This window comes from Papilio machaon, chromosome 13 (genome assembly GCF_912999745.1).
Source record: "Papilio machaon chromosome 13, ilPapMach1.1, whole genome shotgun sequence".
NCBI lineage: Eukaryota > Metazoa > Arthropoda > Insecta > Lepidoptera > Papilionidae > Papilio > Papilio machaon.
In genome coordinates, this window is record NC_059998.1 from 7404961 (window position 1) to 7429960 (window position 25000).

The following is a 25000-nucleotide window of genomic DNA, read 5'->3' on the forward strand; positions in this document are numbered from 1 at the left end:
CGTCAGATAAATGTCCATCAACAGTCATATGAAGGCTGACGATGTTGTTATTCCAAGTACTATATATGTTCTATAATAACTATAGTATATTTTTACAAAATTATCTTCTTTTTTATTTAATAAAAAGCTTTCGGTCTGTTATATCACCCCCATGGCACTTATAAGCAAACTTATACTGTCACCCGTGAATCCATCTGCGCGGTTGTATAAAAAAAATTAATTTGTGGCCTATGTCTTCTTCCAGACTATGCTCTACATCTATGCTAAATTTCATCGAGATGAGCCATTTAGAAGATACGTTCGAACATACATCTATCCATTAAAACATTCGCATTTATAATATTAGTAAGATTATTCCTAAAACAAATATTGGCTACAATGAACACTATCCCGGCCTCGGCCGAAGACAGAGACTAGAACAGTGTACATTTCTTCAATTTTCGACGCAAATATTATGCTAAATATTAACATAAGTACAGAACAAAGAATTCATATACACCGGATCACACAAAGGGGATTTGCTGCCAAGGCAGACAATCTGCTGACACAGATAGACCACTGGGCCTTGTTACGATTGCACTTGATCCCTCAAATGCTCATTTTAACGTAACAAAGCAATCTCTGACTTGCGTCTTTGTTATTTTACCGTAGAACTTCACAGCGTGATATTTGTATTAATTTACATCGTCTCTTTCATTCATATTGACGAAATAGAGACAGCAATATTTATTAGTACTAGTTCAGGATCCTTTAGATTTTATAACTTAGTAAAATTTTGTACACCCTTTTTTATTTAAATACTAGCTGTCGCCCGAGACTCCGTCCGCGCGCAGTTAAAAAACAACTTAATAGGGGTATGAAAAATAGATGTAGGCCGATTCTCAGACCTACTCAATATGCTTACAAAATTTCATGAGAATCTGTCAAGCCGTTTCGGAGGAGTTCAAGTTCGAACCCCGTGACACGAGAATTTTATATATAAGATAATTTAATTATTTAAACATATATAGCCTATGTCACCCGGGGACAGAATAGTTTCCCAACAGTGAAAGAATTTTTCAAATCGATTCTGTAGTTCGGAGCTTTGTTGCAAACTAACAATCAAAATGGTTAACTGTGTTATAAAAAAATTGTTATTTTCACTATTGAATAAAATTTTGCATTTTTTTTTTCATAAATAATTAATAACGCTTTTTATTATTCACAACTCCAAAACTCTATTACTACTCAATGTTTTTTCTTAATGAGATTTGTAAAACAATGTGTTTTTTTTCTATTTTTAATAAATATTCTAAAACAAACCCATACATAAAATATTTTTTTTAAAAATATTCCTTTTCATGCAGTTTACAAGCTTTTTAATATTAATAAATCATGCAAACGAGTTTTATTAGTAAAAGGTACTCTTAATTAATTATCGTATATTAATTGACCTTTTCACATAAAAAAATCTAGGTTTAATATAAAATTTTATTTCTTTCATAGACGTAGTTAGCGTAAAATTACGTAATGTGGAGGTTATCAATTAAAAAAAAGTTTTATTTCTAATTAAAAGTAAAATATTTTACTGCATTTATAACATAATTATTTTAAAGGAACTAATTCCTTCTCATTTCTGTGGAAAAAATATCTGCATCATAGATGTTAAATAGCTCTTATGCTGACAATTTGCTGTGCAATTTTCGATCGTAAATGGGAAGCAAATTAAATTCTTTGACTCACATTTGAGCTGAGGGACTATTTTCGATGAATTTAATATAGTAATAATAATGAAAAGAACAGTTTTTTGGCGAAGACTTTCTTCTCAATTCGTCAACCTTGAGTGTATTTTATTAAAGGAATATATTGAATGTGCCCTCGAGTAAAGTAAACAGGCGTAAGATTAACGACCAAAATAAAATATATTTACCTTACGTACGTTTTATCCGTATTTATCCGTTTTCGTTTCGCATTTAACTTTCTTTATTATACCGGAACACGAAAATGTGGTCAGTTTTATGTTCAGATGAAGAAATTTTCTTTCTTCAATAAACAAAAACTTGAGAGGTGTCAAGGGACACCCGGATGGAACGAAGTTCCTTTCGATTAATTAGTGAAGGAACCAATGTTTATTCTATGAATAAAAAACTTAAGTCTTCACAAGAAGTACATTTTATTTCTATGAATTTTAGTTATATATTGTCACGTAGTTGCCATGGTGAAGCATGGCTCATTCGTCGTTAACATACTTACTATAGCAAAAAGTGTCGTGACAACTTTTCGTAAGAATTTTTTCCGTCTAGCCCCCTTTCACAACGCGCGATAAGGAACTTCGTTCCAATAGTAATCAATCTTTTAAATAATCATTTAATCCTCGATACAGATAATAAAGTGGATTTATTTTCATTATATCTATGTATGATATCAAAGGGGCATTTAAGCTAAGATTACATACTTGAAGTAACCGTAGGTTTTCACCGAAACATAATTTTTCTTTTCCTTTTTTAAAGTTAATGTCAGGAAATATAACATGTTATGATAGAGGTGTCTCAGCAGTAAAAGCTCATGCTTCATCTTCACTGTTAAAATATTACTACTAAACTATTAATTCTTACTCATATTGACACGTTTATTTAACTTAAACTTAACTAGGGTGACGCAGTGACCCAAAGTGGGCCTTGGCCTCCGACAACAAAAGTCTCCACTTTCTTCGATCCCGCGCCGTCCCGACCCAGTCTCGGACCTGTAGGTCCCGAAGATCCCTATCTACCTCATCCATCCAGCGATATTTGGGATTTACAAAGATTTTTTCTTTTCGTTTCGATATACATAAAATTTTATTACCTCAACAGGTACTGTCGTAGCTATACTGCTTTAATTTGTTACAGTTTGCCTTAAAAAAAATCACTCTATTTGTTACATTTACTTTGATCTTCGTCAAAAATAGATAAGAATTATATTATTTTTACAAACATTATGCATTTCAATTGTCATAATATTAGAAATAGAAACATAAAATCCGACTCGTTTGGATCGGTATGCAAAATAAAGTTAGCATTTGGTCATGAACGACAAACATAACATTTATTTTCTCGAAGGCTGAATCTATCCGAGACGTAAATCCTAGGACCGCATTCGCCAAGACATAAAACTGCAGAGCTTCTGCACTTTACGATTCCGTAGCGACTTGTACAATCATAAAGTACATTTTATTATTTCCAGACCGTACAAAGATTCCATAAAAAACATATAATAGGGTAGAATAGTATACGTTACACTGCAATATTCAATTTATTTCACGATATTCGACTTCATTTTAGGTTAAGACCTCTTGTAAAATCAAGAACTAGAGCGAGAGCTAGAACCTAAAACGAATATTCGTAAGAGTGTCTTCGTAACGTCATCGACAAAATTTGTTTTAAAATTTGTGTATCGGGCGTAAAGTGCAACAAAAATTCTCATACAAAGTTTGACATATTTAGTCACTTACGTTACGGAGGTGCGTGATGCAAACATTCGTGCTAGGTCCTCTGTTCTACCATGAATGGCCCATTGCAGGTTGATGCACTTCACACATATCTTTGATTTACTTTACTTTTCCAATGTACCTAATTAAACAATTGATATAAAGCTCCAAATGTAGCATATTTACTTAAAACAGTCACATATACGTGACGGTAACACTTGAGTGCGCCTAGACATTAGGGGTTTCAAACGGATTAAAACGCCCTTTTCGGAACCACTCTCCTGTAATTAATTGTATGTCGTTGCGTCATTTCTCGCTCGCTACTTCACACTTAATTACATAGCAAATACCACAGGAATGTTCCGTTTTCAGGATGCTAAGGGTTGTTTACCACTTACTAAATATATTAATAGTGTGACATAATTTCATCGTTATTACACGTGTGACAAGAAATTATATTGCTTGAAAGATTTATGTATACTCTACACTTTAACTAAAAATATTACAATAATAAATCAAATCAAAGTAACGAGTAAGCCACCTGAATTCTCTTCCCCTTCCCATCATGTCCTTTTAAGAAAAATGTGAGAAAGGAACTTGGTCGAACATTAGGCCTCTGACATGCTTTATGTCGTTGATGCATAAAAAATTACCATATTTCATATCCAAACATTAAAGTAACAAACTTAAATATTATAGTTATACGAGTGCTACGATAGTGCTACGCTGGAAATCCGTAGACTCGCGTAGCCTGTTCTGCAAGTGACTACTTAGTTTTGAATTTGGTAAATAAAACGAAAACTTTACATTTGTGGTGGTAAGAATTTGAAATAAATTTAACGATATTGTTATGTCATATGGTTATTTATTTGCTCCAATACTTTAATGGTACAGTACTTGATTTCATAACATATGCAATCTTTTAGAATAATTCTAAGATAGATTGAAGTGAACATAATGAATTAACTTAACTTATTTACTTTTATTTTATATTAATTTAAATTTAAAAATAATTTTTGATCCTACAGTCAAATTATTTTAAATAATTTTGTGGGACAATAATTTTGTGGATGTTTAAGAGCAATTCAGTTTCAATAGATGGCGCCACTAATGATAATGCATAGAACTGGCACATATTGGCGCCGCGACATATTTATGAAAAAATGTATCGAATAGAGTTGTCTTTTGTTTATTTTCATTATTCTTTCTTGTGTGTGTTTTTTCTTCACGTTGTAACGAGTTTGTTTTGTATAAAGTTTATTTTACGTTTCGTAGTGTATTGTTGTATATTATAAAGTTGTGTATCAAGAATAAACAGTCTCTTTTATCAAAAGTAAAGTGTCGTGTTTCATTGAACAAACAGTGGATGTTTTGTGGGAATTTTGTGGTATCTCCAAGGTTAACGCTGTATTATAAATAAATAGTAAATAAATGTTATACGGGTATATCGTTTTTTATCAAATCTATGCACACAGTATTATACAGTCTAGTAAGATCCAAGTGTATAAAGTCCTGTTCGATTTTTCAACATATTATGTGAAAGCTTAATTCGGAATAACAATAAGCTATAAGGAAAATTGACCATATCCTTATGTAGTTTTGTAAGAGCGAACTAAAATAAAAGATGGTTAAGTCCGAGTAATGGCAATTACACAAACCTGAATATGTGTTCAATTGGTTTTTAATTGTGGATTAATACTCTGAGAACTTCCAATGTTTATGTTGAAATTCAGCTTGTATTATAATACCTTATTAGTAGCCTATGAATTCTTCCAGGCTATGTTCTACATCTGTGCCAAATTTCCTGCAGCCGTTCTGGAGATACCTTGTAAAAATCATCCATACATCTAAACATTTGCATTTATAATATTAGCAAGATAGAAACTTACAAAGTTCCTATAAGACATCCATAAATTATTAATATATAATATTCGAAACATAAAATGCTTATGGTTATAAGCTTTGATAAAAATCCATGCTCGTTTATTATTTCACTCAAGTACAATAATGTAACATGAGGCAAAGTGCCCTTACTCGCACCATCTAATAATTTAGCGTAACTTGAACTGAGTTCTAATTAACTGTCATGATCATAATTATACATGAAAAATCATGTCATATTAACTTCACGTTTGCCTTCTGTATATTAAATTGTTAGAAATTTTATTAAAAATATTTTATTTAAAAAGGTCTAACATTATGTGTATATACACGAGACGTTTATGTATTTCAAGTTTTCGATTACATCAACTAGGCAGAGAGCGTCGGTGGCTCAGTTGTTAAGCACTTGACATGCAATCTGCAGGTCCTGGGTTCGAATCCCGCCATGTACCAATGTGTTTTTCGATTTTCATATGTACATTTATCTGACTTTCTTACGGCGAAGGAAAACATTGTCATGCAACCTGTACATATCTGAGAAGAAATTCAATGATATGCGTGAAGTCTAAATATAATAATAGAAGGCTAATATACTAGCGCTAATTAAAAAGTAGAGCTTAACGAATAGTGAGCAAAGGTGAGCAAAGGTGAGCAAAGCCTCAGGATATCCTGACTCAGGAAAGATTTGAAAGCTTTTCAGAGCTGCAGTTTCTAGAGCTCAAATTGAACTAATGATCGCATAACTTGGCAAAGACGATATTTTAAGAAGATTAACTATTTACTAATGTTCAATTAATAGTCTTAATATTGTATTTAGGTATCTTTATTAAACTCTTATCTTGTGACGTCATTGTGCTATATAACCTTAATCTCTTCTGCGCAAATTGCTCATTGAATGAGCTCATTAAGAACTAATCAATGCTTAAGAATTTTCTATTAGAGTGCTCAATGAAAAATAATATTGAGATGAAGAGAAATTTCCCTCAAGCGAAAAATAGGGCAGAAATAAAATCTAGTTTTCTACCTAAGTATGTACTTTAAGACTGTTTTATCATTACTTTTAATCACTATATTTTGTTCTTTTAAAAGAAAACTAGATTTAATTGAGTGATAATTGAAGAAAATATTATAAATAGCATTATAGAACAAGTAGTATTAAATTTATATAATACTAGCTGTCGCCCGCGACTCCGTCCGCGCGCAATTAAAAAAAATGAAAAATAGATGTTGGCCGATTCTCAGATCTACTGAATATGCTCACAAAATTTCATGAGAATCGGTCAAGCCTTTTCGGAAGAGTACGGGAACGAAAACTGTGACACGAGAATTTTATATATTAGATTTTATTTTAGTTTACAATAGTTTGCTAGAAGTTTTTCCAATATATTAACTGTGGTAGATGCCAGCAACAAATCCGTTAACCGAATGGACCGACCACGCAAAAGACACATGTGAAGTGGAAGTTATTCCGCGTTTTGCATCATGAGCATAAGTGTCGGAGGTCTAATATTAGTTCCTTCACCCTTTCAATTCTTTTCATATTAGGAAAGGGTGGGAAAGGAAGTGAATTGAGAAAGAAGAAAATCGTCTTTTTTCGTTTCCCCTCCTCCGTAGATTGAAGGTTAACGCATCTGCAATTGTGGATATCGCATGGGTAGTCGGATGGACTTCGCTATTTCGGCGAATTCAGGTAACCGCTTGTTCGTTTGCCATATATAATATATAAAAAAGTAGTATTTCATACATCTGCTAAACATTCACTTAGGCATTGTAAGTGTTTTCAGTATTGAGGCAATTCCCTAAGAAGGCCTATAACATTTTCAAGTCTCTAATAGAATGTTCACTTAAAACAATCCCATCATGTTCTTGTAATTCTGTTTTGTAAGGGAGTAACCCAATTTTATACTCAAGGTGTATTACAGTACAATGGATTCGACTAATAACAGTAAAAGATCACGATCATGTGCCCTGAAGATCCTAATGTTCTAAGCAATTTCTATTTTGGCAACATCGTCAACGGCCCGTAACCGAATTGGATTAAATTTCAAATTGAAAAACTTGTCCTTATTTCGGATTTTCTTTTTTTTTACGTCTGATAATTTGAACTTGAATTTTTTCACGAGCCTAAATTAAATAACACTGTGTTATAATTATTTAGTTTTTTTTTTTTAGAACAACTTCTACATTTTAATATTAAAAAAACATCTATTTAATTTCATAATTCCAAATAACAAACTATAGATAGCAACGAATTATTTAATTCAGTTGAAAATTATCATTAAAATGTAAGCGTAGAATTTCATTGTCGTAACACAATTTTATACATAACTTCATCCCTTTCATTAGCTTTGGGAATACAGAGACTGGAATATGTAATAATACGTGAGTTAAAGCAGTGGAATTCCACGCTAAGGTTACGTATTCGCTGTCAGATAAATTTACATTTAAGTATTACTCTACAACGTTAATCTAACACGTAGTAATATTGTCAAGCCCCTCAGCTCGTAATGAGCTCGCTCTTTAAAAGATTTAGTAATCCAATTTAAAAAAATTAAATTATACGTAGATAATTTAAGTCATTAGAAATTTTCTACGCTCTAGTATACGAGTATGTGGTATACCTGCCGCATTAAGATTTAATTGGTCACTAAGGGATAAACTTAGTGAAGATCTAGTATTAGAAATTTACGCATATGATCAGAATAAATGACTATTACTACGACTCTGGGTACGGTAATAAATCATACTTAACGACTGCAGCGCAGCAGTGTGTGTATTGGTTAATTTTTTTTTTTTATAGGAGAAGGGGGCAAACGAGCAACGGACCGAGAATTATTTGATCCGACGCTCATGGACATCCGCAACGCCAGAGGAATCGCAGATGCGTTGCCGGCCTTTAAGGAATGTATACGCTCTTTTCTTGAAGGTCCCTAAGTCGTAACTGTTTGGAAATACCGCCGAGGACAGAGTATTCCACAACGCGGTTGTTCGTATTTGTAAACTTTTTTTTATTCTTATAAACATTTACCATTTTTTTGTAATTTAACTTAACCTAAACTTAGGCACAAACCGCACATGGGATAAAGCCAGGGTGATGATGATAAACAGCACTCTCACCTGTTTTTAGAGGGGTAGGGGCATAAGCTACGGAATTATATTTGGCGCGACACTGGCACACTTTTTTTGAGTTTTTGGTCCATACAGGCTTTGTCAATCCCATAGTGCTTTTCTCTTGATTAATGAAATAAGCTGCCATACTCATAATCTTAAAGACCCGCACTGGTACACAGTTTTTCACATCTTCCAAAAACATCAATTTAATAATTTCAATTGATTTTTTTACATTACGTAAAATTTAATTGAAGCAGAAAATAAACAAATTACAAATGAAAATGGAGTTTCATTGTTTAAGCATATAAATATAGTTGTTTTACAGCACTTTACATAAAAGCGTGAGCTTTCAGAACTTTGCGAGTTGTTACCGCGCGCATTTGCTGTTTCATTTAAACACCTTTCTATTACGAACAGTAATTTGTGACGTCATGATTTATTTAAACTTTATTGTTTTTGTTACTTATTTAAGTTTCATTTTAACGTTCTTGTTCGTAAGCTTAAACTTGGTATTTTTATATCGTAAACTAACATTACTAATGCGTGATCATCTATATATATAAAAGAAAGTTGTGTTAGTTACACCATTTATAACTCAAGAACGGCTGAATCGATTTGACTGAAAATTGATGGGCAGGTAACTTAGAACCAGGAAAAGGACATAGGATAATTTTTACCCCGTTTTCTATTTTTTATTCCGCGGACGGAGTCGCGGGTAAAAGCTAGTTTATGATAAATTACATTTTATGGTGGTTATGATATGTCAAACTTGTCAGGATGGTAGTACTTTTGACCGAATTTTTACGAAAAAAAAAAAATAGAACGAAAACTAGGTATTTAATATTTATAATAAAGTACAAAATGTTCAACTATATTTGAGTGTGTGTGTGTGTGTGTAAAATAATAGTGTAGTAAAGTGTGTATAATAATAATACAACAAAAAAAAATCAAAGTGAATGTTTTAATCAATAGCTCTAAACTTAAAGGTCGTATTTATGAATAAAATCTGTTAAAATCTTTGCCTGATAAGACGGTCGTAAAAGCCCGACCTGACTTGTAAGATATTCAAGTGTTCTCACACCTGTAGGCAGCAGTGAGATACCGAGTTACTCAACAGTATCATGTGCGCTTTTTTACGGTCGCCATTTTCTTTACGACACTATTATTGTACAGAATATAAAACGGACAGAGTGTTTATTAAATAATATAAACTTAATTGATTAACTATTTTTTTCACTTTTAGATTTATTTCATTGGAAGTAACAAGTAAGTCAAAATAACTATAATGTAGTTTTACCTTTACTTTAAATTTTCAAAATTGTAGTAAAAAATTTATAAATGTACTATTTTCATTTTTTTTTATAAATTTACTAATATAGTATTTAGAAAGAGTAATAGGGATTACAACTAAAAACAATATTCAGATTAAAAAATATATATATATATATAGATAGCAAAATACAATAAGATTATCTCTGTACACACAATACTCTGTGATAATATCTGGTACACGAGTTTGCGCTCATCTCATCAATTGTAACAATATGAGAGAGGAGCAGAGTGACGACGGAGTCAACAAATGACTCTATTAACCTTATGCTCTTCCTTTGTTTACTCAGAAATATAAATATTTTTAACGTCATAAAGCCATCTTGCGAAGTATCAATTTCACGTAGCTGCGAAGAAATTCAAAGATGTGCGTAAAGTCAACCAATCCGCACTAGAATATGGTTGACTAAGAGCTAGTCACCCCTAGTGCCTTACATAATCTCATGCCTTTTGATAGAGACATGTATAAGCTGGTGACCATGACTACCATCCATATAATCATGGTGGTAATATTTTCACTACCTTACACAGCATACAGATTCGTTAACTAAGTGAACCCCTTAATATAGTATGCCTTATCACGATTCTGAGTACCGTAAATAGGATGAAGCGGGAGAGTTTTACAGAGCTAATTTTAAATTGATGAAACACCTGTAGAAAAACAAATTGTCGTCTCTTTTATTCTCTTTGAATAAAATAGAAACAACGATATGTTTAAAGACTCATGTTTCGGCAGTAGAACCTCACAGGAGCATCTGTTTTTAAGTTTATGCTATATGCTTACCTCAACAAAGGCGGGCCCGCCCGGCAGACGGGCCCGCTCGCCTGTTCTGCTTTCCTTCTCCTTTGTTTTGGGACGGCTGCACCTGAAATTTACAAATAAAGTTTAAATGAATATTTAATTTTAAATTTAAATACACTTGCACATGTTCATATCATGGCGTATTCTAAAAAAAACTACGAAAACGGTTGCGGTTACAGCGAAAAAGCCGAAATTTGATATCATTTTACAACATTATTTCAAACCCAGAGATATTCCAGTACTGTACCTAATTAGTAATATTACATTTTTGTTTTCTTTTCAAATAAGTTTAACTCACAATGCGTATGGTAATTCTAAATTAAAGACAAGGGATTATTTAAAGACGAGAGTTTGTTCATAACAGGGCAGTGTGTCGCTTGACTCTTGGCCAGTCGCCAACATTCTACTGAAGTATGCTCATGAGGGAATCGAGAGACGAGTTAAAAGTCGCATTTTTAGTCGCCACTTTTGTTTTTAATGTTTTATTTACTAAAGATTTTTTTTCCTCTGTCATGACTTACGAATGCCTTATGAGCTGAAGTAATACGACAGAAACAAAACACTACTCCCTTTGTCTAAAGAGGTGGGTAGAGATTGTGTGGATTTCTAATAGGCGTAATTCTAACAAACCTTTTTCGCCTCGTCCGGTGAAATCTATTTTGCATTGCATTGTACAGCACATTATGTAATGTGTTCTCAAAACGTTTCTAAAATAATTTTACAAATGAGAACTACACAAAACGAAGTGATAAAAAATAATGAAGTGAATATATATATAACGAAATATTTTACTCGTAATAAAGGCGAGACGATTTAATATTTTCTCAGTTTTCGCTACATTTAATCTCCGTTCGACCAACAAACGCTTTCAAGATGGTGCCCTTTTTTATTCTTTTTTTTTTTCCTTTTTCTGTTATATTGTTAACACAGGACGTGGCATTAAATGGGGCGAGGTGAAAAATAAAGTAGAGCCTCGGGCAACAGATATTGTACTTCAAAGGGTTCAGTTGCTTCTGTGAGATCAGACGAAGATAAGTCCTTTACTGAAATCAGCTATTAAATTTTAAAAGGCGCTTGCAAATTTTAAATACAACTTTATCTAGAATAATTTTCTGGGTGAAACATTTTCACTGCGAATTATTCTTTTCATTTATTTTAATGGAATCATAAAATGTTATTGTAGTAGTATACTTACACAAAACTGTACAACAAAGCTTACTTTAGTAGTACTTATTTAGTTTTGTCACATAAGTTTACAATTGTTAAATATTATTGAAGTTTAACATGAAAGTTAACTGAAAAGAGGATTACGGAATCAAATAGCCCAGAAACCAGACTAATCCAATTCTAAACACGTTCCTGCGGCTTGGCAGTCGCCCACAGCCCGCACTACGCCAACCACGAATCCACTAACTTCCTGGTAGCATTTATTCCATTATCGACGATTAACACGTTTTGCTAATACTTCTTTACGTGCAGCGCCATCTATTGATTCTAAATGTGCAACTTAGCTTAGAGTCATAGATTGTTCACTTCAGTACAAACCTACTGGTTAAAAGAGGTTGACCGTTTACGAAGGAGGTTTATAACCAACTATGGTAATAACATGTACGATGGCTATATTAATGTGTCATCCTAATCCGCATAGAAGTCGCATGCCTAATCCAACTTCACAAATTTTTACATTCACTCTATTAATATGTAAATTACAGTTTACAAACAAGCATGACCTAAATATTTCCTTATTTCCATCATATTTCCATGCATCATTTTAATATCTTTTTCAAAAAGCATTTGAAAACACATTTTAGATTGGCTATTCGAAACGTTCGCAATAACGAGAAATTTACGAGACTGACAAAATCAGGACAAGAGTGCCCTCACCGCCGCTCAGATGTCGCCACTCGCGGGTGATGGATACGCCGCGGCTGTTGGCACTCAATTACATTATTAAAATTGCATTATTCCTACCAAATAACACTTAGATTTATATCAATACCATTTAAATATGTAGACATATTGTGACGTCATGCAATCGAATCTAAGAATATAGAAAACGTGGATATTTTAAAATTAAACCCAGACGTTTATGAATTCATGCCGTTAAGCTACGTAATTACGTCTTATTTGATTACCGAATTAAGAATCTTTACAAGACTGTAAGTAACGAAAATAACTATATTAAAGTCATCATCTTTTCCATCATCAACGATCATCTTCAGCAGCTTCATTATGAGTAAGTTTTTTTCAATTCAAATGACTTATCCTATTTTTATCAGAATCTCGGAACACAAATGCAAACGTAAAAGCCCATGCGACAAAATTATATCATTTCAATGTATATTTCCAAGGTTTGCCATTCTAAAATAAATCTGACTGTAAGTCACTGAAACGATTTGTCTTTCTTTTCATATTTCCCTCGGGAACATAAGGTTCCTTTTTTGCAAGTAAATTTTTATTCATCCTCAGATAAGCTTAATAGCAACGATCTTTGTGACCTGCAGTCTCCAAGTTTGTAACTCCCGGAGCTGTCGAATAGTTTTATCTTTAGTGAAATCGTTTTGTTGCTATTGTAAGCTAATAAAACATTATAAATAAATAAAATCAACAATTATAAATAAGGAATATAATAATAAGTAAGAAATCACGATCAAATTTTCGCCTAAACGTGTGTTTAAAATAAAAAAACGTGTAGAATTCGAATTCTTAATGTTGTTAATAAAAGAAAATATTTACAAAAATAAATAGAGTTCATAAGGATCCCCTGCGTAGGGTTGTAATATTGTAAGACAGTATCCGATTTTGTTTTATTATCAGACCTTACTGAAGAGTGGTCGTAAAATTTGAAAGTTAGTGTAGTTATGAGAGTAGTAAAAGATAACAGGCCTTCTTTTTCCGCTTTAACAACTTCAAATACACAAATATATAAGGTTTTATATCAAGTCAATTATCTTTGATATCTAAATCTTATTAAACATGTCTTAAAAAAGGCTTCGCGGCTGAACAAATCTGCTTTGATTTGAATAAATTAAGAAGATATTGACAATAATAAAAAAAAAATTAAGATTAAAAACGCCTATTGAACTAGAACATAGTTTGTAAGAACACATAGGCTACTAATTACGTTTTTAATTTAATTCCGCGCGGACGGAGTCGCAGACGACAGCTAGTTCTTTCGAATAAATTTTCTTAACTATAAGGCTGCGTCAGAACAATAAAAAATAATAATTTTCCCCTTGACTTTAATTAACCTTTGACGTTTAAAGATCTTTACATTTCTTTAATTAAAACGTTTTTATACCTTCATTCAATTTCTAAATTATTTCCTGTGAAAATGTGGAATTAATTATTTTTCAAATGAACGGTTTCTTAATTATATTCCTGTGAAAGCGAAACTTGTCAAGTTCAGGAGCACAACTAAAATTTATTTTTAGATGGCTCGTACTCTCAAAAGGGGTATATAATTATCGGCAAAAATAACTTCGTAATTTGGATTTCTGTTGTCCGAAATAATAGAATAAACACGACAATAATGGAAAACCAAAGTTGTGTTCTTAAAAGCATATTTTTACCGTTCTTGAGCCTTATCACAGCTATTTAAAATAAATGGATTATAATCACGAAGTTAGCGGCGAACGCAATGGTAATATTTTCACAATATTTATGACGAATGTCGACTAGTCCTTAACGTTTCTTTTGCAATTTGCTTACAAATTACTTAATTTTCAAAAGGAGGTTTCATTTATAAAAATAAAACTTTGAGAAAAGAACACGTAATATATTTTTTCAAGTGTACAATAAACTTTGAAGTATGTTATAAAATTGCTATAAAATATACTACGGAAAATCCTATATCGTTATAAGAAAACTCTTCCTTAACATAGATTTAAATAAAATGGATATAAAATGTTCAAAGAAAAAATGGTAGATCGAAATTGTTAAGTTTGCAACACGTAAACGCTTCCAAATAATACTTGGGGGTCGCCTTTGATATTATTTTCGGTTCTATCGCTTCATAAATGAGATAAAGCCTCCGGTTAGAGCCGAGAAAAGGATTATTTTATTATATTTAGACATATAATTCTCCGACAGCCTCTAAAAGCAGGGAAATCTTTTTGCACAAAACAGTTGTTTACTACGTGCTCTATTAAATAAAAGGATATATTCCCTTCTGACAAAAACATATTTTTTGTCTAAATGTCCATTCTATTTTGACCCTCTACGACGTAGTACTACGTCGTAGAGTCTACGAGTATAAATTAATCGACAGATTTTAAGAAGACACTTCTTTCGCTAAACAGTAACTGAATTACTCCAAAAAACACAGTAAGACACTGTTTAGTTGAACACGTGTTTTAACTTTTTGAACGCTGGTGATTGATTAACTTTTTATGGTTTCTAATAATGCCTTATATAATACATAAAAGGGTTGACATATGTTTAAGCTAAAATGTTTTTAAAATACTTACATACCTCTATATGTCTAGGTCCTAAATGTCAAATTAGACCTCTCCGTAACAGTGCATAAATTCGCGTCTATTTTTGTGTTCTGTATAAAATATTTTATGCATTTGATGAATGGATGGATGTTAGAAGGTATCTCCAGAAGGGCTCAACCGTTCTCGATGAAAATTGAGTTTTTGTTAAATTCCGCACGGACAGAGTCACAGGCGACAGCTAGTATAATATAAATACAAAGCTCCAGACTGTCGTAAAACTAAACGACATATATAAAGAGAGTGCTATCAATTTTTATTGAATTATGAAGTTTAAAGAGCGAATGCAATAAAATGACTGTAAAGTTATCAGTGCGAATGCAGTGACCAGAGTTATTACTTAAGTTTGCTTTATAGCTTACTTTAACTTGTTATAGATAAATGTTATTCAACTTAATGCTATAACTTTATACCCGAATTATACACGGTACTAATATATGCGGATGAAACCGCACTGAAAGAGCTAGTCTATATATATAAAAGAAAGTCGTGTTAGTTACACTATTTATAACTCAAGATCGGTCGAACTGATTTAGCTGAAAATTGATGGGGAGGTAGCTTAGAACTAGGAGACGGACATAGGAACTTTTTATCTTGTGTGCATTTTTTTTATTCCGCGCGGACGGAGTCGCGGGTAACAGCTAGTATATTATAAATATACGAAAGTTGAAATGGATGGATGGATGTTTGTTGGAAGGTATCTCCAGAACGGCTCAATCTCCATGATGTTAAGTACAGTTGTATGTAGAACGTAGTCTGGAAGAACACATAGACTGCTTAGTAAGATTTTTTTATTTCGCGCGGACGCAGTCTTTGGCAAAAGCTAATCAGGCATATATTTTTGATACGTGTAAATCATTTCATCTCTACTACGTACTGAAAAAGGAAGCTATATGCGCTTTTAAAGATATGTCAAAATTGTCAATACTATAAAGATTTTTTTTTTATAATTTTGTGTTTACTTTTTTAAAAAACAGTTTTAACGAAGTGATTCGTGGCCAAGTATGTCTCAGCTGTGCCTTTTTTTTCGAATATATTTTCATCCCTTTAATTACTATTGGAAAAAAGAGACAACAGGTTTTATTATACAAGTTTACGGTAGTGGAATTTCAGTTGAAACAACACAAGTCGTTGCCTAAGATCTGTGAAACCAAGACAATTGGATGCGCCGTGAGATGAATTACTAAGTTCATTTCCTTCATTGAAACCTCGGCCACTCGATAGTGTTTTGTTAAACATAGAATGAAAAGAAGACAACAATTTGATGCCAGACAAATCTTGGAATTGTTTTCAGTTCGCATTCTGAATTGTTCAAAGCTTTTGTAGATGTTAATTTTAACATTTTTTTTGCCTACAATTTGAAATACGTATAACAGTTAAATTATTCCGACATTTAGTAACAAAAAAGATTATCAATTTTTAATTATTATAAAATAAATAAAAATATATTGGGTTTTAATAACACGCATTTAGTAATTAAGAATCCATGATAGTCAGTTTTGTTACTTAAAGTTGTTTGTTACTTAAGTTAAACGATTACATACACAGTTTTGTTGAAGTTATTAAAATTTAAACCAAAATAGGTACAAAATACTATACCGTTATTCATAATTTATGTTAAATTAAATAATTTATCTGCAAATTAAGATTGTACTATGAATAGTAACAGAATTAACAGGACGGGATAAAGTTTAGCGTCCGAGGAACGTGCTTCAGAGCTAACAAATTAAGGTTTCCTAACATCCGTTTCATTTTGTACTAGCACGATACGTGCTGGCTTAATTTTATAAATAGGTTATATAGTGTGGCGTCTGGATGCCTGAGTAGAATAGAAGTACTATAAATTTGATTCTAGTATTGCATTTCTATTAAATTTATTATAAAACGACAGAATAAGTTCTTTAATGACGCATTTTTACTTACAATAAATGATATCTTACTAATATTATAAATGCGAATGTTTAGATGGATGGATGTTTGAAGGTATCTCCAGAAAGGCTCTACGGATCTTGATTAAATTTGGCACAGATGTAGAACATAGTCTAGAAGAACATATAGGCTACTTGTTATGTTTTTTTTAATTCCGCACGGACGGAGTCGTGGTCGACATCTAGTATTTTATACAAAGAGAGAAAATATTAATGAAGATAAATCTTTTAAACCGTAAACAATAATTGTAGGCATATCTCAATATTGTTTTATATTTTCATCATCATCATCTGAGGCGCTACAGCCGCAGGTGGGCCTGGACCTGGTCAAGTAAATTCCTCCACACTGGTCTACTTTGTGCTTTTTGCGTCCAGCTCTTAATGTGGATATTTTTAAGATCTCGCTCGACGAAATCTCGCCATCTCAACTTCGGCCTACCACGTGCTCTACGTCCATTCGGTTTACTCTCCAACAGGCGTTTACGAACTCTGCTATCATTCAACATCCATCCATCATTTTATATTTTCATTGATGACTAATTTGTGAACAATTTGGCACGTATTCGGACATCATATGCGTACAAATGTACATGTGACATCATAATAGTACATTTTGTTTTTGCTGTGACGCAAAATAGTAAAATACTAACTGTGATATAGTAAAATAATAATATAGCAACTGATTACATAAGAGCAGTTAAAAATGATACTATTTGTACATAACTAACGAGTAAGTAGCAGCTGATATAAGTTTGTATATCGAATATACAGTAAGATGTAAAGGTGAGAGGCGGAACTACGTCGTGCCAAATTCGTAATGAGTCAGTCGATCAGGTCACGAGATGCATCTTACTTTTTATTATTAGATATATATTTTTGTCGATAGTTTTGTGACGATCCGATCAATGTACTTTGCGATGTCTGTTCGGTCTTGAATTCTAGAAGTACGACTATCGTTTTAAGTATTCATTAATGTATTAATATTATCACAATTCACAATAGATTCATAAGTATTAAGCGACTTGTTAACTTAATAAATCAATGTTAACAGTCAGCGTATTACAACTCTGTACTAACAAGATGAAACTGTACATAGAAGAATAATAATTTATTGAAATAACGTAAAAGATATATATATTTTAACGATTACTGATTTTATAGTCCAAGAAAAAATATATATTTTTTTTTTTAATTCAAAATGAAATATCATCCCTGATCTTACAACACCGCTCAAGTCGAAAATTAGCGGGTTTCACATTAGATGGAGCTGCTCATTCCACGTCTAACCATTGGTCACATTATTGAAAGGTAAATAAATATAGTAAAAAAGTTAAAATCGCCAAAAACTAGAGAAATAATTATTTTTTAACCGCCAAATAGCGTATTTATTAAGAAATTACTAAAATCCACCGAATTTTTTAAAAAAAAAGAAAACAATTTTTTTCGTCTTCTTTAAATTTGGCAAAATTTACTTATGCGGTGTTGTTAGCTAAAGGACGATATGCACCCTAGTAACTTTTCTAATTTTCTAAAACAATATTATAAAATCACACCGTGTAAAAAAATAAACCATTAATTTCTTTCAGGTAAACATTGTACGTAGCCACAAAGAAAAATAGTTGAACAAGTAATTAGCAACATAATTAATTATAATGGTGGAGCAAAACATAAACAACGGGCGAAGGATTTTTTCTTCCAAAACTTTGTTTTTGTGAGGAGGAAAACTCAACACAGTAAAACCCATAATCTTACCTGCCTAAATGAAACGACGTAACATCTTTTACGTTCCCACGGGACGCCGAGTGTTGTGAACTATGGCGACGTACCTAGAAATAAATAAAGAATATAGCTATGGTGACTTAAATTCTATACTATCTTGATATGTACAACTTTTCAAAACAGGGGACAATTTTGCATTATTAAAATAAAATAAAAATATATTATATCGGGTGTCGGTGGCTCACGGGTTATGCACTTGACTTGCAATCTACAGGTCCTAAGTTCGAATCCCACCATGTACCAATGTGTTTTTCGATTTTCGATTAACATATGTACATTTATCCATCGTTCGTACGGTGAAGGAAAATATATTGATGCAACCCGAACATATGTGTGTATTCTCGTCACCCGTACACCCGTCACGTTCCGTTTCCCAAAATGACGAAAAGTGGATTGCGGATTTTCATTTGGCGACACCAAATGGATGTCCGTGATCTCTGCCTACCCCTCTGGGTTACAAGTATGAGTTGTGTTGTTTTATATAATATTAAAGTTTGGAAAGTTTTATAAGGTAATATATATCATATAAACAAAAAAGTAATGAGATTGAATGTGGATGGCTATAAAGGTAGAGGAAGACCAAAGAAAGTATGGATGGATTGTGTGAAAGAGGATATACGTAAGAAGGGGGTAAATTCAGATATGACGGCTGATAGAGATGTATGGAGGAGTAGTACATACTGGCCGACCCTCCAGGGATAAGGGCAGGTTGATGATGATGATGATGATGGAAAGTTTTATGAGGTAATTAAAGTACATTAAATAATTGTTTAAATTCGTCACATTATACCTTAACAGATGATCTAACCTTTACTTTCAAACTTTAGGTTTTGAGTTCATATCAACCATAATTACTTTATAATTACACAACATGTACAAGATATAGTATGTTCAGAAATTCTACAACTATTGTTGTTGACTCATCCTGTGGGAATACAAGGTAATGAAACATTCTTACTCAACAGTTAACGACCAAGCTATAACAATAGCTGTGCTAAAGTTTTAAGATTTTATGTACTTTTATGATGATAAATAAAAGAGACATAATAACAACTGAATTCAGTTGTACAACATTATAATGTAAACTCTTTATAACGTCACTCGATGTAACAACAACTTCATTAAAACGTCAACATTGATTAGTATAGTTAAATAAATAACTAACCCTCTATAACTCCGAAAAATGCTTAATAATTTAATTGAGCTTACACTGTATATGTATGGAAAATTTCAACACGACGTTCACATTTTTTTTCGTTACCTGTCATCCCGTTCGTTATCTTTGATAAAAAAAAGAGATAAGAACATGTTTTTGTGCTAGTGTTTCTTTTTTTTTTGGTACTTGTAGGGATATTTCGTTTAAGGTTGTAATTATTATTATCCGTTGTAATTGAATCTTTTCATCTAAGTATCACCCTGTATCAAGGCTAGAATTAATAAATTTAATAACGCCGGTCAAATTACCTCAGAAGGTTCTTTGTGATCTTGTTGATACTTAACTAGATTCGTTATTATATCAACAAAATACTTATCTCTTCGGTGTCTCTAAGGATATTTCTTGTTTATTATTTATAGCGATATTATAAGGTTTCTTTATTAATTAATTCCAAGGAGAAGACTTATAAAATGTTAATTATTTCATAATTTTTAACTCAAATTGACATTAAGAAAATATTTTTAATAAAGACGTTGCTTAACTTTCAATTTACTAATATTATAAATACGAATTTTTAGATGGATGTTTGCTATAAGGTATCTTTATAACGGCTGCATGAATTTCAAAGAAATTTAGTATACTTGTAGAACGTAGTCTGGATGAACACATATGTTGTTAATCGAGTTTGTTTTTTATTCCGTTCGGACAGTGTCGCGGGCGACAGCTAGTTTACTATAAAACTTTCGAATATGGTCATAATATTGTTTTGTCATGAATTAAATTCTTTACTAAGACTTCTTAACACATTTAAAATCCGTAGAGTAACAACTAATATGTGTGTAAAGTTATGTGGCTAGTTTTATACTCTATCCTGTGACTTAAATACATGTCAGTTTTAAAGTAAATCCAGGGCAAGACTATAACAAAGAGTATTTTGAAGTATGCTTTACTTTAACTCTAAGAAGTAACTCTAAGGAGTAAGTATCGAATTTTGCGTACGTGCAATTTCAATAAATATTACTGGTAATACTTGGGCACTATAGAATAACTTGTGAGACTGTTAAACTGTTGCTTTCAATAATAAAAAAATGCACATTTCATTAGAAATTTTAAGCCAAAATGAAATAGTAAAAATCTATCTTCAAAAGTTAACAGAACGATGTACGATATTATATTCAATGATGTAATTTAACTTAATATACAAAATACGCAATACAATCATAATGTACGCAAACCACAAAAACCCACACACAATTTTCACCGTCATTTTAAAAAATCACAACGAAAAATAATTTAAAAATCTTATTAATTTTAATAAATAGAACCGTTTAATTTGCATCAAAGACTATAAGATTTTGGTTATAAATTTGGTAATAGATAATAAGACGAATTGAAAGCAAAACTAGGTATAAAAAAAACTTACTGTTGTACGCGCAAGAAACACAACTACACTGTGTTCTGACACTTCACACCATTCGCTAGCTGAATTCTAAAAAAAGAAGACACTCAGACTAGAGGTGCGCGAGTGGGCGTACTTGAAGACATTTTATATTTAATTTTAAATCTATTAGAATTGTATCATTATGACATGTTTACCCAAGCCATTTACTTAAATATCACTGATGGGACGATCTCCTAAACGAGTCTTGTTCTATAGTACTGTTAAATGATGAACATCCATAAAATCAGAACAGAACAGATGTTATATTTGTCTACAATTAAGATGTATATTTCTTGAATGACTTAAACATTTATTAGTTTGAAATACGCAGCATAATGTAAAGTTAGATTGCTACTGTCATAACACCAGTGTAAAAACTTATTGGTATAGGTTTCGTTAATGAAAGCCTAAAGTAATCTGAACAATTAAAGAAAGTTACGGTTTATTTTTTTTCCTTAAAGAAAATAATGAATAAATTCTTCAGCACTGGGTTCATGAGGCGTGACATTTTAATGAAAAGCGTGAAATTTTTTTTAATTAATTTTTACATTTAACAAAATTTTATTCTATTCAAAATGTAATTAAAAAATAAATGTTTCTCTTTATGAATAATATACATTTAAAACTTTGTAAAATAAAAGTTCCTTGAATGTTCTAAGTGTTCGTAAATTTAATACTTTAAATTTTTATATTTCATTAATATAAAAATTCAATTAATACAAAAATACGTTACAGTCTCGTGATGTTCGAAACTTTGTCAATTTAATTATACTAAGAGAGATATAAAAGATTTTTCATCGCTTTCGCAAGTTCTTGGCACGCGGCTAATTCCAGATATTATTTTCGGCGTCGACAGGTTAAGGGCAGACGTTCAAAAATGATTATGGCGTAAAGATAAACGCATTTAATTTATTGTACATTACAATGTTTTGTACAAAACATTTCGTAAAATAAAAATGTGTTTACTTAATATTAAATAAGATTTAAGATGTTTTGATAATTCAGACACCTAAGAAATAAAAGATTTGACAAAATGTTTTGGAGACAAAACCAAAAAGTTAAAATAACCTACAAATATATTTTCAAAGTTATTTATTTATTACGTATAAAAAAAATTTACTATCATGAAGCAATCAGGTAGTTTTTTAAACAGAAAATGTTTCGTAAACTATAAATTAAATTAAATTATGTAACTATAAAGTACTTGGAAAAAGTCTTTTGTGTAAGACACTGTAAAAGAAAAGTGTTTTTGCGGGAAATAAATTTTTTGGAAAAAAATTGCAGAATCGACAAAAATCTTTTTATCGCTCATAAAATAATGTTTCCGTTCCGAAATTAAATAATTCAAAATTATGAATTTAAACAGTTTATTTGTTGAAAACGCTTTACATTTAAATGAATTATTAATAAACCTTAAATCTACAAATTACTTGCTGAAGTGAAAAATTAAAACCATTGTATTTTTCTTTCAGTCTTTTCTTATAATTATTTTACTAATATTATAAATGCGAATGTTTAGATGGATGGATGGATGTTTGAAGGTATCTCCAAAACGATTTATTGAAATCTCGATGAAATTTGGTATAGATATAGAACATAATCTGGAAGAACACATAGCCAACTAAATTTTTTTAACTAACGCAGATGGAGTCACGGGCGACAACTAGTTACAAAATACATTAGAAATAAAATTATGACGTATTTTGTTACAAAATAATTTCTCCCCCTTTTTTAATCCCATAAGCTTATTTATGTAACGTTCACATGTAGACGATGTTAATTCTTTCAACGTTAAATATATGACCTGAAACAACACCAAATCATAAATGTTGTGAAAGAGATTATGAAATATACGAACGCTTCATTAAATTCAAAAAAATAATAAGACCAACTATGAGCTACGTATAATAGTTCTCGTAAGAATGCAAATCGTGTGACACCTTAGTGGCCAAAAATCTTTCAGCCGCTCAAGATACAGGTCACATTAAAATTGACATACATACAAATCTACATACATTATACATACCCACCATTTCAATCGGAAATATTTCAGTGAAAGAATACAGGACACGCAAATACATAGTAAACCTTTTTAAAATTCTACGAATCATCTGTTAGATGATATATACGGAGCTAATTCTCTAGGTACCATTTCCAAATATCCGTCAAGCGTAGGAAGTCCTCTTATTTCAAGTCTACTAACGTAGAAGCAATTGTTCTTCAAATGTTTGAACATTTTATCGTACCCGAGTGTATTGAGGACGGTTTCGGCCTTACATTATCCTGAAGGTCTCAAATTTCCATAGGAGCAAAGACCAAGACGTGCTAACAGTGTCAAGTGAGGTAATGTAGACTCTTCGCTTCAACAAATTGGCCATCGAAAAGGTTCTAGTACTCAAATAGGACGTCGTATTTGTGTTACCGATGGCAGTTTGACTTCTGCTGCACTTTATATAATGTGTGAGCAAACAATTTTGACTTTTATTTTAAAGAATTTTACGATAAAATGTTGGTTCAGTACATATTTTTCTTGACTGAATCATGAAAAACAAAAGAGAGACGACAGTCAGTATTCCCAAAAAGGCAAAAGTATTTTTCACCCAAATGATGGTTGATTTAGCTTAAGGCTTCTAAGATTCGATATTTGGCATATACTTGTAGTAAATAAAATTCAAATACAAATTGATTCCGGCAAGTGCATAAACTAGAATTTATTAGTCTTCCTGTTTGCCTACATCCATAACCAACAATTGCCAATAAATTCATATTTCTGTCAAAGTCTATTGTCCATGGAACAATTCCAAATGCCACAGATTATATCTGCGTGGACACGCGATGCACTTCTTGTTTCCTTACTCAAATATTTAGCATCTAAATAAGTCTGGCACAGTTATGGAAATAGTTCATTAATTTTTTAAAAGGTTACTAGATCCTCGTTTGTTTTTACAAAATCATTTTATTTTAGTATAAACAAAACAATTACTATAATAATAATTTGATTAATTGATAAAGTTTGTTGACTTTAGATTCGCATTTTGTGAAGGTAATATTAGCTTTGATTATACTTTCTTTATTTTATTAACTGGCTGTTTTCCAAAATTCCAAATCGATGCAAACAACTGAGGTGAATTAAGGTGACTTTGTCTTGACTTAATGACTTGCATTTTGTATATAAAATTGTGATTTAAAGGCCATTTTCACTAGTATCAAGTTGACAAAATAATAGTCCACATCGGGTGTCCAAAGATGTAAAACTTAAACCTTCTCTCTGAATCAGATATTGTTATAATTATCACTATACGTCCCCACTGAGGGGCTAGGAGCCCACCCTAAGTTAGAGGTAACCAGGTCATAGTCAACCTCGCTGGTCATGTGTAAGTTGGTTGACTTCACACATATCTTTGAATTTCTTCGCAGATATGTTCAAGTACAGGCATCACGATATTTTCCTTCACCGTAAGAAATTCGATTAAATAATGTACATATGTAAATCGAAAACCAACCAACACATCTGAAAGTGGAGGAAATTGAGGACATAGTGTGTTTATAGACGTTACACAGAAATCGTAACCATTATTTAAGTCGAAACAGTCGAAAAATCCATAAGTACATGGCGGGATTCGAATCCACGA

General features: G+C 31.8%; 1 protein-coding gene across 2 annotated transcripts in view; it reads right to left on the minus strand.

Moving 5' to 3' along the window:
* Window positions 1-21431, minus strand: part of LOC106709217 (RING finger protein nhl-1) — a 32381-nt gene extending 10950 nt beyond the window's left edge. For both annotated transcript variants that reach the window (XM_045680427.1, XM_045680424.1), the window contains exons 1-3: window positions 21351-21431; window positions 18745-18818; window positions 10551-10632 (exon numbers count right to left, since the gene is read on the minus strand). The gene's annotated coding sequence lies outside the window, so the exon portion shown is untranslated. The remainder of the gene's footprint in view (window positions 1-10550; window positions 10633-18744; window positions 18819-21350) is intronic.
* Between the last annotated feature and the right edge of the window lie 3569 nt (window positions 21432-25000).